Source organism: Macaca thibetana, chromosome 2, assembly GCF_024542745.1.
Source record: "Macaca thibetana thibetana isolate TM-01 chromosome 2, ASM2454274v1, whole genome shotgun sequence".
Taxonomy (NCBI): Eukaryota; Metazoa; Chordata; class Mammalia; order Primates; family Cercopithecidae; genus Macaca; species Macaca thibetana.
The window spans coordinates 128279913-128305119 of NC_065579.1; positions in this window are offsets into that span (position 1 = coordinate 128279913).

The window sequence follows — 25207 nt, forward strand, 5'->3', positions numbered from 1 at the left end:
GGAAAATTTTAAGAAATTTCTGACCTAAACTAGTATTTCCAGATTACTGTGAATAGCCTGGCCTCTGTCACAGAGTAAACTGAACTCGATCCTCTAAGCAAAGGTCTCATAATGAATAAATGGAGCATGAGCTCAAGCTGTGTAAGAAAGTTTATTGGATACACTAGTGTTGCCAATACTAGTTTATAGTATAGGGATCCTGACAGGACATGGGTCCAACCAGGAGGGGCCACCAAGCTACCACATTTTCCATTCAAGTAGTCCAATGTGCCCTCAAGCTACCCCCTTTTCTGTCATATGCAAAATTCTCTCAGCTAAGCCAGTCTCCTCTTTTTCCATCATTGCTTATTCAATTTTTCCCAGCTGGATCATCAGCTCCAAGGACTAAGGCAAAAATGGGTCTGTCTTGTTTTCAGCTGAGCCTACAGTATGCAGCAGAGTTCTGGAACTCAGCGTTACTTGGGATGCACAGATGAAAGCCCAGCAAAGCACAGGGCAACTGAGCCATCTTATAACCCAGCAGAGCAGAGCATGTTGCTTGTCTGAGCCCTGCTCATCCTTTGTTCATGTCCTCATCCCTGTTTCCTCATCCTACATCATGAGTATCTTATTTTCCCTCACCTTCTAGTCTTATTACACTTCATATTTAGTCCTAAGCCACATCTTGCTTCTTATCAGAATAATGCTATATTTTTTTTTGACAAAATTCATTGCTTACTATTTGCCAAACATTATGCTAAGGTCACACCTATAATATCTCACTGAATCCTCCCAACAAATCTATGAAGTAGGATTATGACTATATGCACTTTCCAGAGGAGAAAACCGAGACTTAAGAGACTATTTAATTTGCTCAAAAAATATATGTTGCAAATAGCAGAAAGAGGACTCTAATCTAGCTCTCTCCAACTTCAGAGAGAAGTTGGGTATGCCTCCTCACATGCCACTGGGCAAGTATACAACTTCTTTGAGTCATGAATTAATCACCTATTACATGATGAATGGATGATTTATTAGGTCATCGTCAAACAGTCTATAGCTTTCCAATGGGGAGGGAGAGCACATTTTGTAATGGCTTCCATGTGTGAGCAATTTTAGAGTTTGTTGTTGTTTACAATAACTTGATAAATTGTAAATTAGATGGGGAAAATGAACTCAGAAAGATCAAGTGACTTGCCCAAGGTTATACAACTTGTAAGCAAAAGAATTTGAATCCTAACCTGGCTTTGTCAACTTTCATCTACCACACACGGTTTCCTCTATAATCCCATTAAGCTCCCCAGGCCAGACCAGGCATAGGATTAACACAAACAAGAAACTGAACCAAAAGATGCAGATGTTCACGATCAGCAACTGACTTGAGTTGCCATACCATACATCATTACTCATGTTATCCTGAGTAAAGTGTGACTAAAGCAACTAATGAATGCATGACTTCTAAGTTTGCCCCTGGGCTGGGTCTCTTCACTTTTATCTTGTCCCAGTTCCTGGACAGTGACCACCACATGGATGAGTTGGAGACCACTCCTGCACCATAGCCTCCAAGTCTCCTTTAGCAAGGCCTTGAGTTTATTAACAATGTCCACCTAGCAAAACAACAGAGAAAAGAAAACATTTTGATTGCGTCTTTATTAAGGGATCTTTGAAAAGCCAGAGTAATTATCACTTTTTAAAGGTACCTAATTTTAGTGGGATTTTATCCATCACATCTTAATTGGCATCGGAATAGAAGTTAAATCATTACAATCCTTATTTCTAGAGGAAGAGGAGGGTGAGAAAATGCTTTCTTTTCTTGTGGTTGGCAGGCTTTTGTGGGAAGCATTTCTCTCTCATCTGTCACTCCTGGAAAGAAAAAATCTATACAAATCTTGTCAGGAAGAGCATTTCACATCCTTTTTGGCAATACACATGGTTTGATGTTGAGGGTAGGGCTTTAGACATAAAATTTCCCCAGATTTTAAGGCAAGTTGTTTTAGTGATGCTGTGAGATTCGTTTATAAAACCTGGTGTTGGGTACCTTTGAAATAAATGGCATTGTTTTTCAATGTCATTCCCTCTTGTCACTTTAATTAAAACAAATAACAAACGTGTTCAAAAAAATGAAAAGCAATTGGCAGCCTCACCCCTTTTGTGTGCTTCTCAATTTCTCAAGGCTTTTGAAAGAAAAGAAAGTATAAAGTAACATTCTGTGATCTAGGATCTCTGCTTTTTGTGGATTTCTCCCTCATTCTCATGAGATGCTTGGGACACAAAAACAACTCACCCATCCCTGATTTCTCGAACAGTTTAGCCTGGAGTGACGTGAAAACCAGTGAGCAGAAAGTTTGGAACCCAAAATGACCTTATTCCTTAGGGAGGTGTCACAGCTGTGTTCTGGGGCCTGTTTACGTTCACTTGATGGGATAGAGGAAGACCTTTCTGGGGACTGGAAAGGGTCCTGTGTGCACTAGGCAGCCTCACTCTAGCTACCCAAGGCTGGGTGTGTGACTAGAAGGTACACACTTATTGCAGCAGGGTAACAGGCTATATGACCCTGGGCAAAGCCCCAGATGACTCTACTCAGTGTCTTCATCTGTTTTGCCAAGATAAAAGCCCTTCCCTTATGATGATGTGCAGAATGTAAGCTCCCTAACATCAGGAAATATTAGTTTTGTTCACTGAAATATCCTGGTTCTTAGCATAGGGCATTGGCACATAGTTAGTGCTCAACAAATAATTGTGAATAAATAAAAGATGATAAAGTTCTTAGTACAGTTGTCAGTCTAATAAAGTAGAATAAATGATAGTTGCTGTTATTATAATTTTCCCTACATGTCTTCAAATTGGCCTCATAAAGACTAAACAGGTCAGATGATTGACAGTGCTTTCCTTCTGTTACCTGGAGCTTTATTCTTTTAAACATTTTCAAGTTAGTGAAAATTTCAATGACAAATTCTAAATACTTGTGGAGTGCAATCATGACGTTCAATGTCAGCAGTTATGTAAAAAAATTATGAAAAGAGTATATTTGTATTTTAAACGGAAAAAATGCATGCTGACACTTTTCACCTTGCAAAGCTTAACAAGCCAGGCCATCTCTTTCGTTGGGTTTTAACAGCCAAAATGATGGGGCACTTTAAGAATTTCTTCAATAATTTTCTTACTCCAATTTTGGCCAAGCTTCCTAATATTATTTTATTTAGCTTCCATTTACCTTACTTATATAAGGTTTGTCAAACTTTGTTAGAATTTAAGGGATGTTTCCCCCTCTTTATTAGATATTTGTGTCTTTACAATGTTTTCATATATGTCTTAGTCTGCTTTGCTATAAAGGAATACTGGAGGCTGAATGATTTATAAAGAAAAGAGGTTTATTTGGCTCATGGTTCAGCAGGCTGTGCAAGAACCCTGGCACCAGCATCTGTTCGATTTCTGGTGAGGGCCTCAGGCTGCTTCCACTCATGGTGGAAAGGGAAGGGTACTCAGAGTGTGCAGAGATCCCATGTCAAGAGAGGGAGCAAGAGAGAGATGGAGGAGGTGCCAGGCTCTTTTCATAATAACAACCACCTTTTGTGAAAACTCATTCTCTCCCTCCTTGCTAGGAGAGCATTAATGTATCCATGAGGGATCCACTGCCATGAACTAAGCACCTCCCATAAGGTCCCATTTCCAACCTTGGGATCAAATTTCAACATGAGGTTTGGAGGAACAAATATCCAAACCACAGCAGAACCGTCTGATCATCTTCCATGTCTTAAGTACTGCTTTCAGCCCACAAAGGGAGGACTCTATACTAAAGTAGGGGCCTTCATTTAACTACTAGTGGCTAGAAGTGAATTGAGGCCAAGACTAGGGTTGAGAGAAGTGAGGAGGATTGGGAATGGATGGGAGCAAAGAGAGACAAGTTGAGGCAGTTTGGTATTCTCGGGAGAGGTGCAATAGCATTGGGTAAAGTTTAAGATACTAGGGCACAATGTTTTAAAGTATATTAGAAAGTGTCCTCACATGAAGTATTTATGAAAGCTACAGATCCCTGGGCCACAAGACAGAAGTTTTAGGATAGAAGACAAAAATCTACAAACAGGCATCCATGTAGAAATCCTTGGCACTAAAGCACACAAACCCAGGACCAACCTAGACAAGCAACGAGAGCTGTTGGATTCAGCCATTAGACCCAAGGACCACCCCAATTGCTTTTTCTTTCAAAGTGAATGTACAATTTATTGAACATTTAAACTTTATGAAGACATTTACAAAATAGCAATGTAGTGGAGATTTAACCCTATCTAGCATATGATTGCTTGAGTGGACATAGTAACAGGGTCCAATTTATTCTTAGCACTAATTAAATTCTTTATGGAATTGGCCAGGCATGGGGGCTCACACCTGTAATCCCAGCACTTTGGGAGGCTGAGGTGGGTGGATCACTTGAGGTCAGGAGTTTAAGATCAGCCTGGCTAACATGGTGAGACCCCATCTCTTTGAAAATACACAAATTAGCTGGGTGTGGTGGAGTGCACCTGTACTCCCGGCTACTTGGGAGGCTGAGGCAGGAGAATTACTTGAATTTGGGAGGTGGATGTTGCAGTAAGCCAAGATTGTGCCACTTCACTCCAGCCTGGGGGACAGGTGGGACTCTCTCAAAAAAAAATATTTATAGAATAAATATAATACCAAACAAAATGCATTCAAATGGTTTCCAAAATATTAATTTTAAAGGACTTTCTATTCAGGCTAATGATAAACACAATAAAGGCAAATATGCTAGTTTAACATAATTGGCTGCTTTTGCACAGCACTTATATCTTTTAGTTCACATGTATATTATTAAATGATAGAGAACATCTAATACAACAATTTCCTACAGAACTAGGAAATCAATTCATAAGAAAGATTTTACAAGCCCAATCCTAGCCGTCTGACTCTTTTCTTTTTATATGTAGTATTTTGTAACACTTCCTCAAATATCTTAGATAATTTCTAGATAATGTAACCTACCTATGCACATAGTGCTAAAAAAATCAATATGCATTCCTAAATGTAATAAAAAAGAAACATAAAACAAAAGTAATGTATAATAAATATGCATTTTGACATGTAAATGTTCAGCTACAACTAAACTGGCATACAGAGAAGCAGTTCACGTGTGCACTGAGATGTGATACCACCATGAATGTAATAGCTGTAAAAAGGAAAAGTCCAGGTGTTTTGTGTTGGCAGTTCAAAAGTGAGGCACCAAAGCTATTAGCAATATAATTTTCCCAAATGTTAAAGATGCTCAGTAAAGTTCTGAACAAAAGACAATCTTCTTTGACATTGTATTGTGATTGCATTATTGGCAATTACCTATAAAAATCAATCAATTCATCTATTACACATAAAATCAATTACATATAAAAAGAGTGTTAAAAATACTTTGTCTTTATAGGTAAGATGGAGTTAGCTTCTTAACTCAAATAATTACAATCAGGTTTTCAGCTGCAAGAATGCCCAGGAAGACATTCAAACCTCATGGCAAAAGCAAGATGCAGAACAATTCATCCTGTGGTTTCTCCTATGCAGGAAATCTAACCTCCCAACTCCCTTCTACTAAATGTGAGTAGTATTCCCTTCATATACCAATTGTCTTGGCAACTAAAAGAACCTTAGTTCCTCCAATTTCTACTATGCTGCCATTTGGAACTGTTAAACTAGAGAGTTAAGAACCAGTGAGAGACTGGTTCATACACCAATTGCCTTGGCAACTCAAAGAACCTTAGTTCCCCCAATTTCTACTCTGCTGCCATTTAGAACTGTTAAACTAGAGAGTTAAGAACCAGTGAGAGACATCTGAGAGCAGAACCTGATGAAGACCTGTTAGATTATCAAGCCATAATGAACAGTCTCTGCTCACTTTCTAAGGGACCACCAGCCATGTGTGTGTAAGTTCTTCATATCCAGTAGATAATTTCATTGTCATAAAAACTCTTTGGAATAGGTATAAAGCCCCCACTTTACCAATGAAAACACTGATGTTTAGGGTTAAGTAGCTTGTCCAAGGTCACCGAGTGGTGCATGGTCAATGTATAAACCTAAGTGTGTCTGATGTCAATAGCATAACTTTCCCACTGCACCCTGTTGCCTCTCAGAACAAGAGGACAGTGCTGACCATCAGTAGTGCTAGTCTATGATGAAAAAGGGAACATAGGAAAAGAGACAAGTTTGAGGTTTGTGTATAAAGTGTAGCAAATGAGGTATATAATATGTAAGCCTGGAAATTGGTATACATTTTTTTATTCCTAGGACTTTAGTTTGCAGGATTGAATCAAGTTAGCCTGGAGTGGAACAGGATTTGGGTTTTGATTTTGTTATGGTTATTCTGAAACACCCAAGTGTCCAAACTCATCTAAGTATTGCTTTGTGTTTAAGGGGCAGTTAGTTTGACACAAGGCTTTCTCAATACCTCCTCCGCTCCCAGCTTTAGATGTTTCCTGTGTCCTTGTGCCTCAGAGAAGACTGCTTTCTCCCAAGCTCTTGATCTTGTTCCAACTGTGGACAATCACCTGTTACTGGACAGTTGCTAGCCTGATGGTAGAGGTAGGGGGCTGTACCCTGTCTTCCTGGTTCAGCCTCAGATGTAAGTGAATGTTGTGTCTCTGGATGATGATGTGTGGCTTTGTTAGTAATGCTGCCCACCTTTCCCATATTCAGGGAGATCTAACCATCTGGGCTTCGAATGTACTCCTGCCTCCTCCCCTGGGATTCAGTAGGACTTCACCTACTTGTTGACAAGTTTTGTTGCCTTTCCCCCAGTGGTTTAAGACCTTTGTTCCATAGGGAGACAGGGGAGAAGAACCTGGGTGGGCCTCATACTTCCCACACAGGCTGGGTTCCCCTATCCCATGCCTATACCAGGAGGGAGGCTTATTTCAGGCTCTTTCCCTGACTTCAATCTTTCTTTTGAAGAAATTGTAACATATCCATTCAAGGGGGGCTGTGAATTCTCATGTGGCTTCCAGGGTTTCTGTAATTTCTTGCCATCTCACATGTGTCTAGTTAGGCTCGTTTTTGTTCATTGTGGTGGGCATTTGTGAGCTCTTTTTTTAAATCTTCACATTTTCCAGTCCTCTTGTGAATTATCTTAAGCTTTGGCAATTACTTTTAATCTATAAGATTTCCTTCTTATTCCCTGACTGTTCCTTCTCAGTCATATTCTGTTCTTGTTTTGTGATTGCAATAGCCTTGTGGTTCTCCTTGATAGCAATAATGGAGATTGTCTAAGCTTCTTCTTTTTTTTTGGTATTATCCCAGTTTCCTCTATTTATCTTGGTTTTTCCTTTCTTTCAGGTTGCAAGCTTTCATCTAATGTCTAAAATTTGATTGTTTATTTCTACTTAAAGATGAGGCAGTTAAACAGCCAATGGGATAGCACACTCACTAATCGGCAGACTTTCCTATGAACTGAATAGATAAAGAGTCAAACTCCTGTTGTGCAATTCCTAAATACCAGAAAGCAGAAGTATTTACTCCAAGATGTCAACATCCACATTGATGGACCTACTTCTCAGATTTTCTAAGAGTAATATTCCATTTCCTACAAGTAAAATAAATCCCTTACTAAACAGACTTTCTTGTGCAGGGTTGAAGGTGGGGTAGTTTGGCTCACTTTCTTTGTGGCCTTTCATTCTTATTTCCATGATCTTCTAACTACCAATTCTGAGTTTCCAAATTATCCAGCATTTTACAGATTAATCTTGAACAAGTTAACCTATTACTAGGTATCTAATTGACTTTCTGTGAAATGGGGATAAAATACCACCTACTTAATTGATAAGTAAATTAAATAAATTAATGCATATGAAATGCTTAGCAAAGTGTTTTAAAAGAGTAAATCCTTAACAAATTTTATTACTAAGATTAACCAAACTATTTTATCTGTCCCTAGGGATTGCATTCATCCATTTTAACACTGCTGTAAAGAATTAACTGAGACTGGGTAATTCATGAAAAAAGGAGGTTTAATTGACTGACAGTTGCACAGGTTTAACAGGAAGCATGACTGGGAGGCCTCAGGAAACTTACAATCATGGCAGAAGGTGAAAGGGAATCAAGGACCTTTTTCACATGGTGGCAGGAGAGAGAGAGAGAAGGGGGAAGTGCCACACACTTTTAAACCATCAGATCTCGTGAGAACTTGCTGACTATCATGAGACCAGCAAGGGGAAATCCACCCCCATGATCCAATCACCTCCTACCAGATCCCTCTCTCAACACTGGGGATTACAACTTAACATGAAATTTAGTTGGGGACACAGAGCCAAACCATATCAAAAATATTAAGTAGGAAAGAGAAAACATGTAAATTAATATTGACATTAAAATATAATAGACATTAGGAACATTAGAAAAGTTGAGTTAATTAGGAAGTAATATCAATGCTGTAGATATCCCAAATATGCCAACAGTTAAACATAAATAGGTAACGTCCAACTTAGTGAAATAGAAACTCAGATATATATGCTTATAACAGAAAATCTTAAATATAAAGACACCAAAAAGTTACAAATAAAGAAATGCGAAAAACATACCATGAAAACACTAACACAAAGAAGGTTTGTGGATTACACAAGAGGATTTTTTTTTCTCATATAATTTTACAAAGGTGAATGCTGAGGAGCCAGTAGAATGGTTCTGCTACCATAAGCCCCTGTTCCAAATCGGGTTTTCCAGGCATCACCACTTCCAAGCCATGGCAAAGGAGAAGAAACAGTATGAGATGTGCACACCCAGTATTTCTAATTCAAGGGTAAGAAATGGACTGATTACTTCTGCTCAAATCTCACTGGCCACAACTAAATCTCATGGCCACAGGTAATTGCTAGAAAGGCCACAAAATATAATCACTCTCTCAACAGCCATGGGCCAGGCTGAACTTGTGGTATAAGGCAGGGTTTTTTTTTTTTTTGTTTGTTTTTTTTAGTAAAAGAAGCCTTTTAAAAAAACACAGGAAGATAGAGAATGACGTATTTTGTAGGAGAAGAATTTGGGTGTGAAAGAAGTGTGTTATTAACAAATTTATCCACGGTCACATTGCTAATGGTTGGAAGGCCTCACATCCTTGGCCGTTCAATCCCAGAGCCCCTGCTCTTCAGCAGTTTGTTACATGGTCCCCACAACTCCTTTCCACACCCACAGAAACCTGGAGTATGTTCATCTTTCACTGGGTTTGGGAGCAGACTTAAAAGGCCAGGAGAAAAACAGGGCAGCAGGAAAGCCCACCAGCCTAAGAAAGAGCCACCGTATATCACTGGCCACCAAGTACAACGCAGATGGTCACATTCTGAAAGGCTATAGGCATACCACAGGGATTGAAAGTTGGACAATACCCTTTTGCAGAATGCAAATCCAGGGCAGAGAGTAATGTGCACGCTAAACTTTCCATCTGTTAACAAGGAGAGCAGGATTGTGGAGAAAGTCAGCCAGGAGTCCAATAGGAAATTTTCGTTTCTTCTTTCATTAGTAACATACCAAATTTTGCTACATTTTTCATAAAGATCAGTATCATTTTGAAAATGTGAGGGAAAATAATCTGTTTAACCAGAAAAAGTATGTAGAATGCACCCAAGTGTAGAGATAGCCCCCAAGTTTTAAAAAACCCAGAAACCACAAATCCATAGTAACTAGCAAAAATAAAGGAAAGAGGCAGGAGAAGAGAAAGAAAAAAAAGGGAGGAGAGAAGGCAGAAAGTGAGTGAATTCCTGATTTTAAATTGTCTCGACTTGGTGTGCCTTATTAGTTTCCATCCAGAGTTTTGTCATAGGGATGCTTTTATTTCAGCTCTCCAAAAATGTCCCTAGGCCTGAAAAGACCCCACAGTTCATTTTTGGTTGCCAGGGAAACTGCCTGGATTTGCATCGACTTTTGCTGATTCCTGCAGGCAATCCCTGACAGATGTGAGGGCCCAAAAGGGTACCGGCCTCCAAAGGCTACATCCTTGACAGCATCAGCCCTCATTCCATTTCCAGGTGCAGCTGACTTGCCTCTCATATCCTCTAAATTCTGAGCTGTCCCTGAGGCGAACAGACCCACAGTCTTCTTTTATGGTGTGTTAATTTTAGTAATACAAGGGCCTTACTTGCACACTAAGGAATCTTGTGTCACCTTGTTTTTTTAGTTGGATTTATTTTGTACTTTATAAATCATGTCAATACAACCTTATAACTGGGAGATAATCTGACAGAATAAAACTAGAGTGATGATTGGAGTGGTAATTGTTTTTTCTTGCTCTATGGCCTCTAGGAATGACATATCTGTATTCATTGTTTTTCCTATATTTATTTTAATCGTTTTCAAGCTAGTTCTTAAAATTAGCCACAGAATGCAATAGGTTAACTTAAGAGGAAAGGAAGAAATGATGAAGTGACTAAATGCAGATGGAAATGGTTACTGATCTGCAGGGTTAGTTGGTTAAAAACAAAGCCAATATCCATTAAGGCCCTCTTGGGGAAAACAAAAATCAAAACTGTGATGGTACATACTTAGATTTAAATTCTGCTTAAGTTCTCCAGATGGTGGTTTTGAAGGAACAAAGAAGAGAGAGCAGAACTTTCTCTTTCTTTTAGTCTGTTCTATAAATTCCAAGAGAGAAAATGTTAAAAATATATTGAATTAAATCAGGTAAAGGCAATGTGGCTCCCAATATTTTACCTCTTCAGGGAGTCAATTTCCTCATCAGTGAAAGATGGAAGACAGACTGACTTTCTAAGCCTTTTTTTCTCTGAAATACTATGATTTTACTCAGTTATTAGAGTAACTGATGGACCTTCGTGGACCTCTGCTATGGCCTGGAGTGAGATGTAGCTCAGTCCAACCAGTCAGAACATCACAGGTTTCTCTCTACAGTAATTGGTTCAGAAAAGGTCATGTGATCTAACCACAGTGAATAAGAAGCATAGAAAAATTCACAGTTAGTGCTTTTAGGAGCCATAACATAGCTTCCCTTTTCATGATGACGAAAGATCCTAGAGCTGCATGGGCCTTCACATAGAAAATGAGAATAGAACATGGAGAGATGACTTGGATGGGGCTCTGATTACACATATGTGGAGTGAGTTCTACCCTAGGACTTTTTGGTTATATGAACCAACAAATTCCCTTTGGGTTTAAAACAATTTGGGTCAATTTTTAAATTACTGCATCAGAAAGAATCTTGGATAATGTATATAGAATGCATCAAACTAAGCAATATATTTGATGTTCAAAAGTTCAGTAGAAATCCATTCACTACAAGTATGCCAAGGGAATGCTTAGTTTGATGTATTTGGAAATGAAGCCGAACACGACTGAAGGCAAAGTTCCCTCCTAGATATTCTTTTTCTCAGTCACTTCCCTGTGAAAATATAATTATTGACCTAGCTAGATGCTTAGCCCATTCTTATCTTAGTTTCTGTGATGAAACAAGCTTCTGCCTGTGAAACCAAAGGCCCCCCCATTGATATGCCAGGCTTCATAGCCTGGTGACAGTAACCCAGTCGTCACTTTTAAATGTGACCACTAGAAAGAACTTAAGGGATCACCAAATCCTTGTTTTCAGACTTTAATTTAGGGAATCTTAGACCCAAAAACATTAAGGGACTTCCTCAGGAACACACAACTAGAAAGGACCAAGGTCTGGAACTTGGTCCTTTGGCTGCCTAATCAGTAAAGCACATCCTGATAAGCAGTTCATAGGATGCCAGGATCAGTTTGTCCATAAGTCAGCTTTGCCACTTTTCTGTACTCATCAAGTGTTAGTGCTGATTTCGATGGGCAAGAGACGTTCAAAATGTCAAAAAGAACTCTAAGTAATTTCAAGTGAATATCTTACCATGAATACTGATCTTAACTCTTCAGTCTCTACATATTAAATCGCAATAGCAATATACTTATTTTAATTTCTTTAAGATTAATTTTTTTATTTGTGAATTAGCATAATAATAGTACATTTCTCCTTAGACTGTTTTGAAAACAATATGAGTTAATACAAGTCAGCTGCTTAGCACAGATCTTATACAAAATCAGCACTTTAATGTAATGATCACCAATATTACTACTATTTCTGATGCTGATATTACACTGCAACTAAATTTAAGAAATGCCCTTAAATATACAATAATTCTTGGATACATATTCTTTACTTTAAAATAACTAAAATATGTTGTTGCCTCAAGTCATTTCAGCTAGTTAAACACCTTATCAGAATGCCCTTATATAAATGTAAAGATGCTCAAAACATTTGTCGAATTGTATCTTTTCATTAGTCAGGAAGCTTGACTTAACCACCTGTGTGAATTAACTTACTATGCTAATCTAACCACCTTTTCTTACAGTTGCGTGAAAAAAAACTGGGATTTGCACAGAATTTCTGTATCTTTACAATTCAAAAAGTTTATTCTGTCAACATTTTTTTTTTAAAAATGTTTTCTTATACACTTTCTAGTCATTAAGCAAAGAAAATAAATAAAACTGGAATCATTTCCTAATGAGCTTGAAAGAAGTATGTGTCTAAAAAACCTTGGAGTCCCAGAAGTATCAATGCAAAACACTTCTGGTAGATAAAAACACTCAGTTATTTTTGAAAAACAAGAGGATTGTACAATTTAATTCGAATAGGTAGAATGCATTTAGTCAACAGGTCAAGTGCAATATTCTTGGCTGTTAGACACTATAAAGCATCAGAATAGTCCCTCTTGACCCAGGTAGGAAGAATGAGGTAGCAAATAGGACATTCTCTTCAGTGTAAGAACAATAGATAAGGTCTTTGCTTGTGTCCTCGAGAGAATATCCCAACACATCACACAATGTTCACTTACTATTAGTTTAACCAGCTCTTACAATGTGACCTGGACAGGAAGAGTCTTAGTTCTTAACCAATGAAAGTGTCTTTTGAAAAATCAATTGTAATGTGTTTTCCTCTATATTCTGAAGCAAAAGAAGAGAAAACTATTCTCTGAAAGGAAATGGAGCCCAGATCTGGAGAAATGCAAAACCCCAGAGACATATCCAAGATTGTAATGTTCTGGTAATGAGAATTCAGTGACTTGGTCCTTTGGTTTCTGAGACTCTAAATTATGATGTTTCCTCTACCCTTGATTAGAAAAATAATGCAGAAGTTTCCTCTACCCTTGATTGGAAAACTCAAAAAGTTGCATGGGTGTGGTGGCTTACGCCTGTAATCCCAGCACTTTGGGAGGCTGAGGCGGGCGGATCACCTGAGGTCAGGAGTTTGAAACCAGCCTCGGCCAACACTGTGAAACCCTGTCTCTACTAAAAATACAAAAATTAGCTGGTCATGGTGGTGGGCATCTGTAATCCCAGCTACTCGGGAGGCTGAAGCATGAGAATCACTTGAACCCGGGAGGCAGAGGTTGCAGTAAGCTGAGGTCATATCACTGCATTCCAGCCTGGGCAACAGAGCAAGACTCAGTCTAAAAAGAAAAAGAAAACTCAAAAAGTTTAAGCAAGCACCAATCAGCCAAGATTACCAGTGTGATTATTTGGGAATATGTTCTTAAACTAATTTTTTCCAGGTTTACAAAATCATGACAAGTAGTCATAAGGTGTTTGTTTGTTTGTTTTGCTTGCATTTAAATTATCATGATAATAATTCTACAACATGGTTTTTAATGGCTTGTCACCAACCCCACAGCTATTGTATTGATTTAAAGCACCATCATCTTTCACCTGGAAGATGGCAAAGCCACACTCATGAAGTTTCATATATATATATATATCTCATATATATATCACACAGACACAGACACACACACACACACACACACACACACACACATATAAACTTAAAATAAATAAAACTTCAGTGAACCTCTGTGAACATACGATTTTGCCCACATTTTAAATTACTTCCTTGTGATCAATTCCCAGAAGTGAAATTGCTGTGTTAAAACCAATTTATAATTCTGCATCACTATATGCAAGACAATATTTGCAATATTTGCTTCTTCACACCCCATCTGACATTGGATATAATCATTCTTCTTGCCTATCTGATAGGCTTAAAAATGTGGTATCTTATTGTGTTTTTAATTTGCATATTTTTGCAAGTTGCATTACTTTTTGGAAAATGTTTGCTGTAGGACTATTTTATATAGTTCTCTAACATGAATGGGAAGAAGTGATTACTAAAAGAGCCACACGGACTGAATTTGGTCCTCTTTTGGTCTCTAATCAGTTGTAATCAAAATACGACTATAGCAAACTGTCTTACTTGGAGATGATGGCATGCATCAATGATTGATAATGTCATGTTTGCAAAGGGCAGCACCCCATCTTCATTACATACCCAACTGAATGTAAAAATCTTTTAGCAAGCTACCCCAAGGTGGAGCAGTTCCAGAGGAAGTTTCTACTTTGGACCTCGTTAGAGTTTCTCAGTACCCCCAGTATTGGGTCATCTGCTTCTTATCTCAGAAAGCTGCTTAGAACCCTTGTTACCTGTGAAATGCTCCATCATTCAATATTAACAAGCAAACCAAGAGCTCAGCATTCCAAAGCATTATATGCTTTTCTCTTCTTCCTTTCTACCCTTTTTTGAATCCAAAGTAAATACAGGCAGACAAATGAGAATTGTTAAACCAACTTTAAAGAAATCTCTATGCTTTTTGTAAACTTTGATTCAAATTGAATGTACACGGATAGCTAAGACGTCAGCTTGGGGTTTTGAAATTCAAGCCCACCACATAGACCAATCTCATTCTATGAGAATCAATACCTCCAGGCATTATGACTAGATGGTGGATCCCTGGACATGCTATTCATGCCTAACATAGCCCTCATTGGCCCCAGAGTGTGTTTTCAATGAATCACATCAGAATTCTGGCTGCAGAAACCCAGGGCTGATGCTCATTTTAGGAAGCCAATTTCTCTTTCCAGTTTAAAAATTTATTAGCAAAAGAATATCATCAAAGGCACTACTGCTATGATATCAACTAGCTTAAGGAATGTGTAAGAGAGAAATTTTTCTTTAATGTTTTCTCAGAATTTCTCCCCTTTATGAATTTGCCTGAAAATGCATGCTATATTCAAAAGTTTTCTTTTGAAAAAACTTATTTTACCTTCCTTACGTTGTTGAGTTTTAAAAATAGACCCCTAATTAATTTTAAAATAGACCCTTTTAATTTTCAGATCTTTGTTGAAGTACTGGTTTTCACTTGAGGCAAAGGAATAGAATCTCTTCTTTCAATTTCTAGATGAGCTAAATTTTGAGTTTGGGTCTCATCAAAGCGATCTGCATAGAAACAGAGAAGCTGTCTCTGTTCTCTGTGCCAAAGCCAGTGTGCTTCACCCTGGTCAATGCTCATGAGAATCACGGGTCCCGAAGGAATGCCACACCATTGCTGAACTATGTTCCTTCTGCATTTAAAATGACATTTAAATAAAACTTGCAGCTGTTTAAAATTTGACTAGGAAGATTTCCTACAGACATTTTTTTTTCAGACCTCTGAGATAGTTAAAATGTGAGGTCCAGATTGAAATTTCAGGGGAAAAGAGAGCAAACCACATGGGCTTTAACCTTTGCCTGGAAGAGAGAAATGGTCAGCATATAATCTGCAACATGGACCTTAGATCAATGAGCATTCATGGCTTTGAGCACTTTGCTTTATTCATCTATTCCTTCATTAAATGAATACTTGTTTTGAGTACATACAATGTTTCAGGTATGGACCTAGGTGCCTAGGAGAACATGGCTAATATACTACTGAGGGAGATGCCCAAAATGGAAATAAGCAGGACACTTTAAAATTAGCATTTCATGGAAGAGATATGGAAGGAAATGAAGACGGTGTCTTGATGGAGAATAGCCAAGATGGATGCACTTTAATCACAGTGGTCAGAGGGGGCTTCTGGGAACAAGAGGTGTTTGAGAAGAGGTCTTAAGAATGAGAGGGTGGTGGTTATTTGAATTGCTTTTTATTCATAGTTGCATAACAACTCAGAGCCTCCAGGACTTACTTGAGAGGGTCAATATTCTCCCTTGTCTAAACGGGACATACTGCTGTTCAGTTTCCCTGATAACTTTAGAGGACCAGATATTCCCTGTCGCCTGCCGTTCTAAGGGATTGGAAGGCAACCATGGCCAAAGGGTTAATAAACCCTTTCCCATTCTGCATAAGAATTTAACCTTTTGGTTGATTCTGGAGCTCTGTTCCCCTGGTAACCTGATAAGGATAATATGTCAACTGTTGCTAGGCAACATTGCTAGGATAAAATGACTTCACATTGGAAGATTACATTTAGACAGGGAGAACTATATATATCTAATAGAAAGCCATAGCTATGGGGTTCCCTGAGTGCAGTGAGTGCTCTTGTAACTGGGCATATGCCTTGCATGCACCCTGAGAACTCTGCCTATGTTGTTGATACAACAGCTATTTGCTCCTGTAGGGCCAGGGCTGCTTATACACCTGCCTGGTATGAATCTGGTCCCCTAGCACTTGAACTGTCACCTCGAGGGAGATGCTCTGATGACCATTATACTTGTTCCAGGGGCTGCTGCAAGGATTTCCACAGAATGCCTGCTGCTGCCCTCCTGGGAACTGTGCATTCTGAATCTCAACCTTTTTAGCAGACTGAAGTCACACGTGGCCTCTGATGGGTTTTTGAGTCTGAATGTGTGCTTGAACCTAAGAAAATCCCTGGCAGGCTCTGCAGAGCAATACATAGTGCAAATGGGAGCCTTAGAGCATTGAGAGGTTTTAGTGCAAAAGCAGAATACAGTGTGATGGCCCTGAGTTAAGAGGAAATTAACAAAATCACCACCCAAAACTTACTTCCTCTTCCTGGTGTCTTCATAGCCTTCTCTTCTCATTGATTCCCTCAGCCATTTGGTGCAACTGACTTAGAAGACATTGAAATACTGCTGTAATCTGTTTAGGTCTGTCATTCCTAGTCTCCTCAATTTCATAGCACAATGATCATTAAAAAATATTGAGGGAGGGCTGGGCGCAATGGCTCATGCCTGTAATCCCAGCACTTTGGGAGACCAAGGCAGGTGGATCACGAGGTTAGGAGTTTGAGACCATCCTGGCTAACACGGTGAAGCCCCGTCTCTACTAAAAATACAAAAAGAAATTAGCCGGGCGTGGTGGCGGGCGCCTGTAGTCCCAGCTACTCAGGAGGCTGAGGCAGGAGAATGGCATGAACCCAGGAGGCGGAGCTTGCAGTGAGCAGAGATCGTGCCACTGCATTCCAGCCTGGGTGAAAGAGTGAGACTCTGTCTCAAAATAGAATAGAATAGAATAGAATAGAATAGAATAGAATAGAATAGAATAGAATAAAAATATTGAGGGAGAAAACACCAAGTGGTCAAATTTTATTCTACGAAGTAAGGGTACAAATAATTGCAGAAACAGTACATACTATCTACTCTCAATGTCATTTCAAAAAAGGAAAAAAAATAGGAAATCTCAATACAAACATAGGAAGGAGATAATTCTTGAGTAAATTTAGCTTTATAAAGCTTACCACATATAAGGAGACACAATCCACATTGGGCAGATATAGAAAAAGCCCCGCCTTTAAGTCTTCAGCCGTATTATTATTATTATTTTTTCTTTTTGTTGGTAATATTTAGGGGAAAACCCCATCACAGACCGACTCTGACCTATGGCCTAGATTTTGGGAACCTCTCGATCAGATGTCTTCAAAGCTGCTTTCCAGCTCTGAAATTTTTTGATTAAAATCCTGCTCACTCTACAAAGTTCATTTCCATCACTGAAATTTCTGCAATGTCACCAACTGACTCTCGTCTCTGAATTATTTATATAAATGCAATCGATACTGCACGAATTTGACATTTCTTAAATTCCATCTTATTAACTATATATCTCCTCTGTAATCAGCTTCTCAATTCAATAAGATGACATGCTTTTTAAGAGAAATAAACAATACTTTTCCCATTATTTTACTGTAGTACTTAACTAGAAAAGTCCTAGGCTAGCTGGTGGCAAGCTTTATCTGCAAAAGGCCAGATAGTATTTTCAGTGTTATGGGTCATGGGGTCCCTGTTGAAATGACTCAGCTCTGCTGATACAGTGCAAGAGTAGTCACTGACAAAAGGCAAACAGCTGGGTATGGCTGTGTTCCAATAAAATTATATACAAAAATGAGGCAAGTTGGATTTGGACTTCAGTTTGTGCTTTGTTCTAGGCAAAAAGGACAGGCGCTCATTGTCTAATTGCAATTGGACTAATGATTCCAACAAAACTATTGACAGCCCACTGCTTCTGCTTAGTACATCACTGATTTATAAGCTCTTCACTTTTATACGAGAAAGCTATTTTTCTAGGAGCAGAGTTCCAGATGCTGGAAAGAGGGAGAGAGAAAACACCCATCTAGGTAACCAGATTGACAATGTCAGGTTAAGATGTCATGGATATCTTCCTTTCATATAAATTTTTAGCTTTGCTTTGAAGAGCCTTTTCATAGATACTGAGGGTTATAGAGGTAAACATAATTCTTTATACTATTGATGATGGAGGAGACGAATAGGAGATAGAGCTAGGAAGAAAAAGAGAAAATGATGAAAAGGAAGAAAAAGAGGAGGAAATGGAAGAGTAAAAGCAGAAGGGTCCAATTTATTATTCAGGGGCATCATTTAAAGCTGTATTATTTTTCTTACTTTAATCTCTAATACATTATTGACTATAATAAGAGAATGTTTTAGATGAGAAGGGCTTATAATATCTTCCCCTGAAATTAAACTGATTGATTCCTTACCAGAAGAGATTCATATTAATACTAGGGTTGATTTGGGGTTTGGCCTTCACAGAGTTTATTGTGTTTTGTAAAGCGCTTTAGACAGCTGTTTCCTAGGGATGCTACGTAAATTCCATGATTGATTGATTGATTGATGGATTGATCTGGGGCCTGTCCTACAGTTTTTAAAACATTTTAAACTGCCAGCAGCTGTTCTGACCCACTGTGCAGAAATTAGGAGGCAGCGACCAGTTTCTATTTTTAAATGACAGCCCAATGCAAGCCTATTGTTTTAAGCTACTGTGTTCCCACGGGGATTGGATGAGAATTGATGGCCAAACAACTGGTAAGAGTCAACTCTATTTACCTGTGTGGGAGTTACAAGGAAGCATACCTCTGCAGTTCGTCTCCAAAGAAATGGAATGCAATCAACCTGTCACCAAATTCATTTGACATAATATATTCCACAGCAAGGTGTTTATTAATAGAACAACAAAAGAAGCATTTTGTTCTCGTTCTTGGACACAATACCAGTGCAAATTCCTATTCCTTAACCATTATGTCCTCATGTTAAAGGCAGTGTGGCTACAACTTACAGAATATTTGTTCCTTTTTAGGCAGTGGCTCAGACTGTCTTAGCAATTCTCAGCAGGTAGTCTCCAATTAGGTATAAATTCTATCTCCCAATTAATGATTATATGGCAAATACATTAACAAACCAGCAATCACCCCTGCACACTATAAAATAAGCTGGATGAAATGAAATAATAAAATGTATTGAATGGGCATTTATATTTGAGACTGTCCAACAAACATGCCTCCTTTTGGAAAATTACAACCCTCCTCTAACACATCTCCATTGTAGCCTTCTTGAGGGGAGACCTTCAAGAGCCCCTGCCCTCCTTTTGACAAAAGGCAACCTAAAGTAGTCCAAAGGAAATTTCTCTTCTGGTATTTGAATCTGTGGGAAGTTGCACAATGATGAACAATCCATGGAAGTTCCTTCATTGCAGAGCTCATGCTTTGAAATGTTATCAAAGCATCGTTGGGGTCATTCTTGTGGTCACCCTGGCTCCTGTCCTCACCTAAGGTTTCTACCTTTCCTTGGATTCTGCAAGCTGTGCCTCATACTTCAAGTACATTCCTTCTCTACCCAGGTTTGCCAGAACCAGTTTCTTTTGCTTGCAACCAAAGGACACTAATTGAGTCAATGAAGGAGTAAGAACTTAAAGGAAAACAACAAATAAAGTTTAGACCCCTCGCTTCTTTATTTGCATGCCAGAAAGATTCATAAGGACAACGTTACAGTGACCTTTTTAAGTATAAAAAGAAAAATGAAAATGTTATAGCCTAAAAAATGTTTAGGATTCAAAAATCTTTTAAAAATGAACAATTGTTCTTTAAATAATCAATGTACACTTATATACGCTGCATGTGGTCATGTGTTTGGCCATATGCAAGAAATTCCCATTTGCTTTAAAATAGAGTGCAACAACTGTAAAACCCACAAAAAATCAGGACTGATATGGTTCTATGGTTCTATTTCACAGCGGAGTGAGACAGGAAGTTGAGTTACTGTCCTTCATAAGAAATCTTCAGTGGATGTGGAAAAGAAATTAGGTTTCCTAACTTCATTTTCAGGCATCTTCCTTAATATACTCTACCTCTGAGATTAAGTCAGTTGTGAGTGATTTATTATCAATTTTGTGTGTGATTGCTTTGCTTAACTATAACCTTTTACTTCCAAGTTCCCATCTAATTTTGTGTTTCTTCAAACTATTATTTCAACTACCTGGAATATGTACCTTTTCTTTAGTTTTTTTTGTTCAGTATGATTTAATGTAGGCAAATCAATTTTCCAAAAATATCTCTCTGGTTCAATAGTTTCTACATTGAATATGGTAATGTGACTCTTAATGAAAGCATTTCTCTCATTCTGGTGAATCCTTATCTCTGTTTAAAAATGATTAAATAACTGAATCATGATGCCTTCTCTTTAGGTGAAAATGAGCTCTGCATTCGTAATTTAAATATATGGGCCTGGAAACGTACTTCTCTGCTTTTTGTGCATTGCATTCTATGAAGAGTAATTATATGCTTTCACTGTTCAACAGCAATGAACTTGTAATGCATAATACTCTAATCAATGCCTTATGCTTATATGCAGCCAAACTATCACTCCGTTTAATTTGCAGTACACTGACTTCTCAGAGAAGCATAAAAGAATGAAAGCCTGTTTTCTTTCTTAACTATAATTGTGTGTTTACCTTTAACCCTAGGATTTGATCATAACAAAGGTTGAATTGCTCATTGTCCGTCAATGGAGCTTTGTGTTCATGGATAAGAAGCCTAATTGAGGGTATATTTGGCCACCTGAACTCACAAAAATTAAGCAATTTAGAATGAAAAGCAGCCACAGTGGTACTTTATGGGGGCAATTATCCTTGTAGTAGTTTAGATTTTCTGAACCAGAAACCCAATTTTAACACAATCTTCATCTAACACATTTTCAAAGAGAGCTGAAGAAGACAGGAAGCATTCTTGTATAGTGGAATAAACACGTAGCAAAACATTACAAGAGCTGAATTCTAGTTCTGCCACTAACTGGTCAGTGATCTCAGGCAATTTTCTTAACCACTTTGGGCCTAAAATTTCTCTGTAATGTCTGATAAAATATGTACTATATGGTCTAAAAAATTTTAGTGGACTCCTGTATAATAAACTATATAGTTATATAATCTTAGGAAGTTATAAAGCATTGAAAAAATACAAGGCATTCTTATTAAGAACTAGGCTGTCATGGGACCAGAAACTAGTCTAATGTATCCCTGGAGTGTGACGTGGACTTCACTTCCTACCCCATTCACCCTGTAGAAGACATTCTTCCTCATCCCACTGAGCATCAGCCATACCATTTGGGTGGGATTGACCAGCTTCCAAGTTGGAATAAAACAATCAGCACAAGCTCATCTCTCTTGCCAGTATTAGTTCAGGGATGAATACCCAAGCCTAAGGCACCCTTGAGTAATAGTGATTGTTTCAGGAGTGAGCCCAGGATTTAACTGATCCAATGAGAGTGAAGCACAAAACTTCTTGTATAAGGGAGAAAGGAAGAGAATAGCACTTCTGCTCTAGAGGTTGTATTGTGCAGATGTGAGATGGGAACTACAGCCAGCTGTTGTGCCACATAGGAGAAAGCAGCCAGAGAAGGGCAAAAGTTAGAGCTGCAGGGAAGTAGATTGCAAGCCCTCATCCAACTATTTCTAAAGCCTGTCCTACCTCTGGACTATTTCAATCATGAGAGCCAAAAACTTTCTTTTATTGTTTGAACTGAGCTTTTTGATGTTTCAACTAAAAGCACCCTGAATTATATAAGGGGTCTTTGAAAAGTTCATGGAAAATGTGTATCATAAAAAAGCTATTCATGGATGTCAACATTTTCTTTACACCAAATAAACTCATACTGACTTGTAACATGTCTGAAACAGGATCTAGTTTGAGGCACTAAAACAGGATAAGACATCAGTTTGAAAAGACATCAGTTTGAATTCTACTAAAATTGAAGGAAGAACAAACATCAATTTATGGTGAAGCTTGGGTGGAAGAATGGTGAAATCACTGATGCTTTACCAAAAGTTTAGGGGGACAATGCCCCAAAGACATCAGCAGTTTACAAATGAATAACTCATTTTAAGAAAGGATGAACAACGTTGAGGATGAAGCCCACAGCGGCAGACCATCCACATCAATTTGCAAGGAAATGTTCATCTTGTTCATGCCCTGATTGAAGAGGACTGACAAATAACAGCACAAACAATAGTCAGCACCAAAGACATCTCAAATGGTTCAGCTTACACAATTCTGCCTGAAAAATTAAAACTGAGCAAACTTTCCACCTCATGTGGAAAACACACAATTCTGCCTGAAAAAGTAAAACTGAGTAAACTTTCCACCTCATGTGGAAAATGCACAAAAACATCATGCCCAGATCACCTGCAATGAGAGCAGAGCTTTTGATGGAAATTTTAAACAAGTGGGATTAAGATCCTGAAGCGTTTCATCAAAGAATCATAATAGGAAATGAAACGTGGCTTTAGCAGGACAATCCTGAAGACAAACACAATCAAAGCAATGGCTACCAAGAGATAGAAGTGGTCCAGTCAAAGCAAAAGTGAGCTGGTCAAGAGAAAAGTCTATGGCAATAGTTATTTTTGTTGTTTTTGTTATGCTCAAGGCATTTTGTTTGCTGACTTTCTGAAGGGTCAAAGAATTATAACATCTGCTTATTAAGAGAGTGTTTTGAGAAAGTTAGCCAAAGCTTTAGCAGAAAAATGCCCAGAAAAGCTTCACCAGAGATTCTTTTACCATGACAATTCTCCTGCTCCTTTCTTTCATTAAACAAGGGCAATTTTGTGAGAATTTTGATGGGAACTCATTAGGGATCCACTTTACAATCCTGATTTTGCTCCTTCTGACTTCTTTTTGTTCCTAATATTTAAAAAAATATTTAAAGAGCACCTTTATTTCTTCAGTTAATAATGTAAAAAAATACTGCATTGACATAGTTACATTCCCATGACCCTCATTTCTTTAGGGAGGACCTAAATGGCTGGTATCATCAATTACAAAAGTGCCTTGAACGTGATAGAACTTATGTTGAGAAATAAAGTTTATTCACATTTTTAATCTTATTTTTGAAACAGAGTCTTGCTTTGTTGTCCAGGATGGAGTGCCCTGGTGCAATCTTGACTCACTGCAATCTTTGCCTCCTGAACTCAGGTGATCCTCCCACTTCAGCCTCCTGAGTAGCTGGGATGACAGACATGTGCCACCACACCTAGCTAATTTTTGCTTTTTTCTTTTTTTGTAGACACATGGTTTTACCATGTTTCCCAGGCTGGTCTTGAACTCCAACCTGGAGTTTAATTTATTTCTTCTGTGAACTTTTTGAAGTACCTTCAAACATAGCCTCATGAACATAATATGGAGTAAGGATTGTAGTGACAGGTAAGATGCCATCAAAGAAATGCAAATAAGTGAAAGAAAGAAAACAACTTGAGAAGAGAGGAGACAGATATTCCCTTATCTTCCTCTCTTCTTTCCTTTTGCCACAATTGATGGTTGAATTTCCTGGGATAAATAGTGTAGAGATGAATGAAGAGAAAATTACATCTTGGATTAATTAAGGTAATTCTTCAAATATCGAAGACTTAACACATGCTAATTTAGAATCCAATTTTATATGGGAGACACGAGTGTGGAAAAGTCTGCTCCTGGGAGTCACGTAGGAACACAGGTTGATGGAATCATTGCATTTTGCATATGTAGCTTCCAAGATCACACCAGGTTGTTGATATCTAGCCACTAGATATGGGAAGATAAAGAAAAGGACATCAAACTTACCTTCTATTAGATAGAATTCAACTGCATGGTCAAACCCAATTGTAGAAGAAGCTGAAAAAGTAGTTGAGCTGTGTGCTCAGGAGAGGGTCAACTGATGTGGTGAACAATTATCTGTTCTCTTCCTCATACCTGTAGTGCCATGGTTTGGGCTTGTGGGCTCTGGTCAGAAATAGTTTATGCTACAAATGTAAATGTGCACCAGAGCCAGGCAGATAATATAGAGTCATAAAGCCAGCAAGTCAGAATATAATAAAGAATGGCAGAGATTTGGTCAAACCAGAGAGCCCATTTTAAGTAAAAGAGAGAGTTACTGATCACTCAACCAACTATTTTCACATGGGATTCTGAATTGTGTTTCCAAGTCTTCTTATTTCTCAAGAACAATTAGACATCTAGATCTTACGTAGAGTCTTTCGTTTCTTAGATGTTGAAAAATATTTCACTTTTTAAGCACCAAGAAAATAAAAACAGACCCATTTCTGCTACCCAGCTTCATTCGCTGGTCACCAGCTTACAACATACACAGATAGATACATAATAGAGTAGATCTATTACTCTACTAGTAATTTTTTAAGCATATGGCACCAGTACAAATGCATTATATTTATTAAAATTATATAAATATGATATTAATTAAATATTAAATGTTAAATTTTAATCATTAATCAAATATTACTAAATGTTAACTTTTAATCATCTAGCTATATAATTAAGGTGAACTTTTCAACATTTCCTCCCCACACTCTAGGGGATAATAATATATGTGCATAATTATTATTTTGATCCACCTGCGAGTTTTGACCTGCTCCACTTCCACTCAGTGTGAGTTCACACCCCCTTAGGCAATCTAGTGGTCCCTGGCTCCCAGGAGGTTATCATATTGATGCAGAATTTAGTGTAGAATTCCAGTCAGCATAGCACACTATCATCTAGAACTCCTCAGCTCAAGCTATCCTCCCCGCTTAGCCTCCTGAGTAGCTGGGACTACAGGCACACACCATCGTGCCTGGCCATAATTATTATTTTGAGGCAATACTTCTATTGGTCCATTATTCTTTTGACATTTAAATTTTTCTCTAGCAATTTCTGT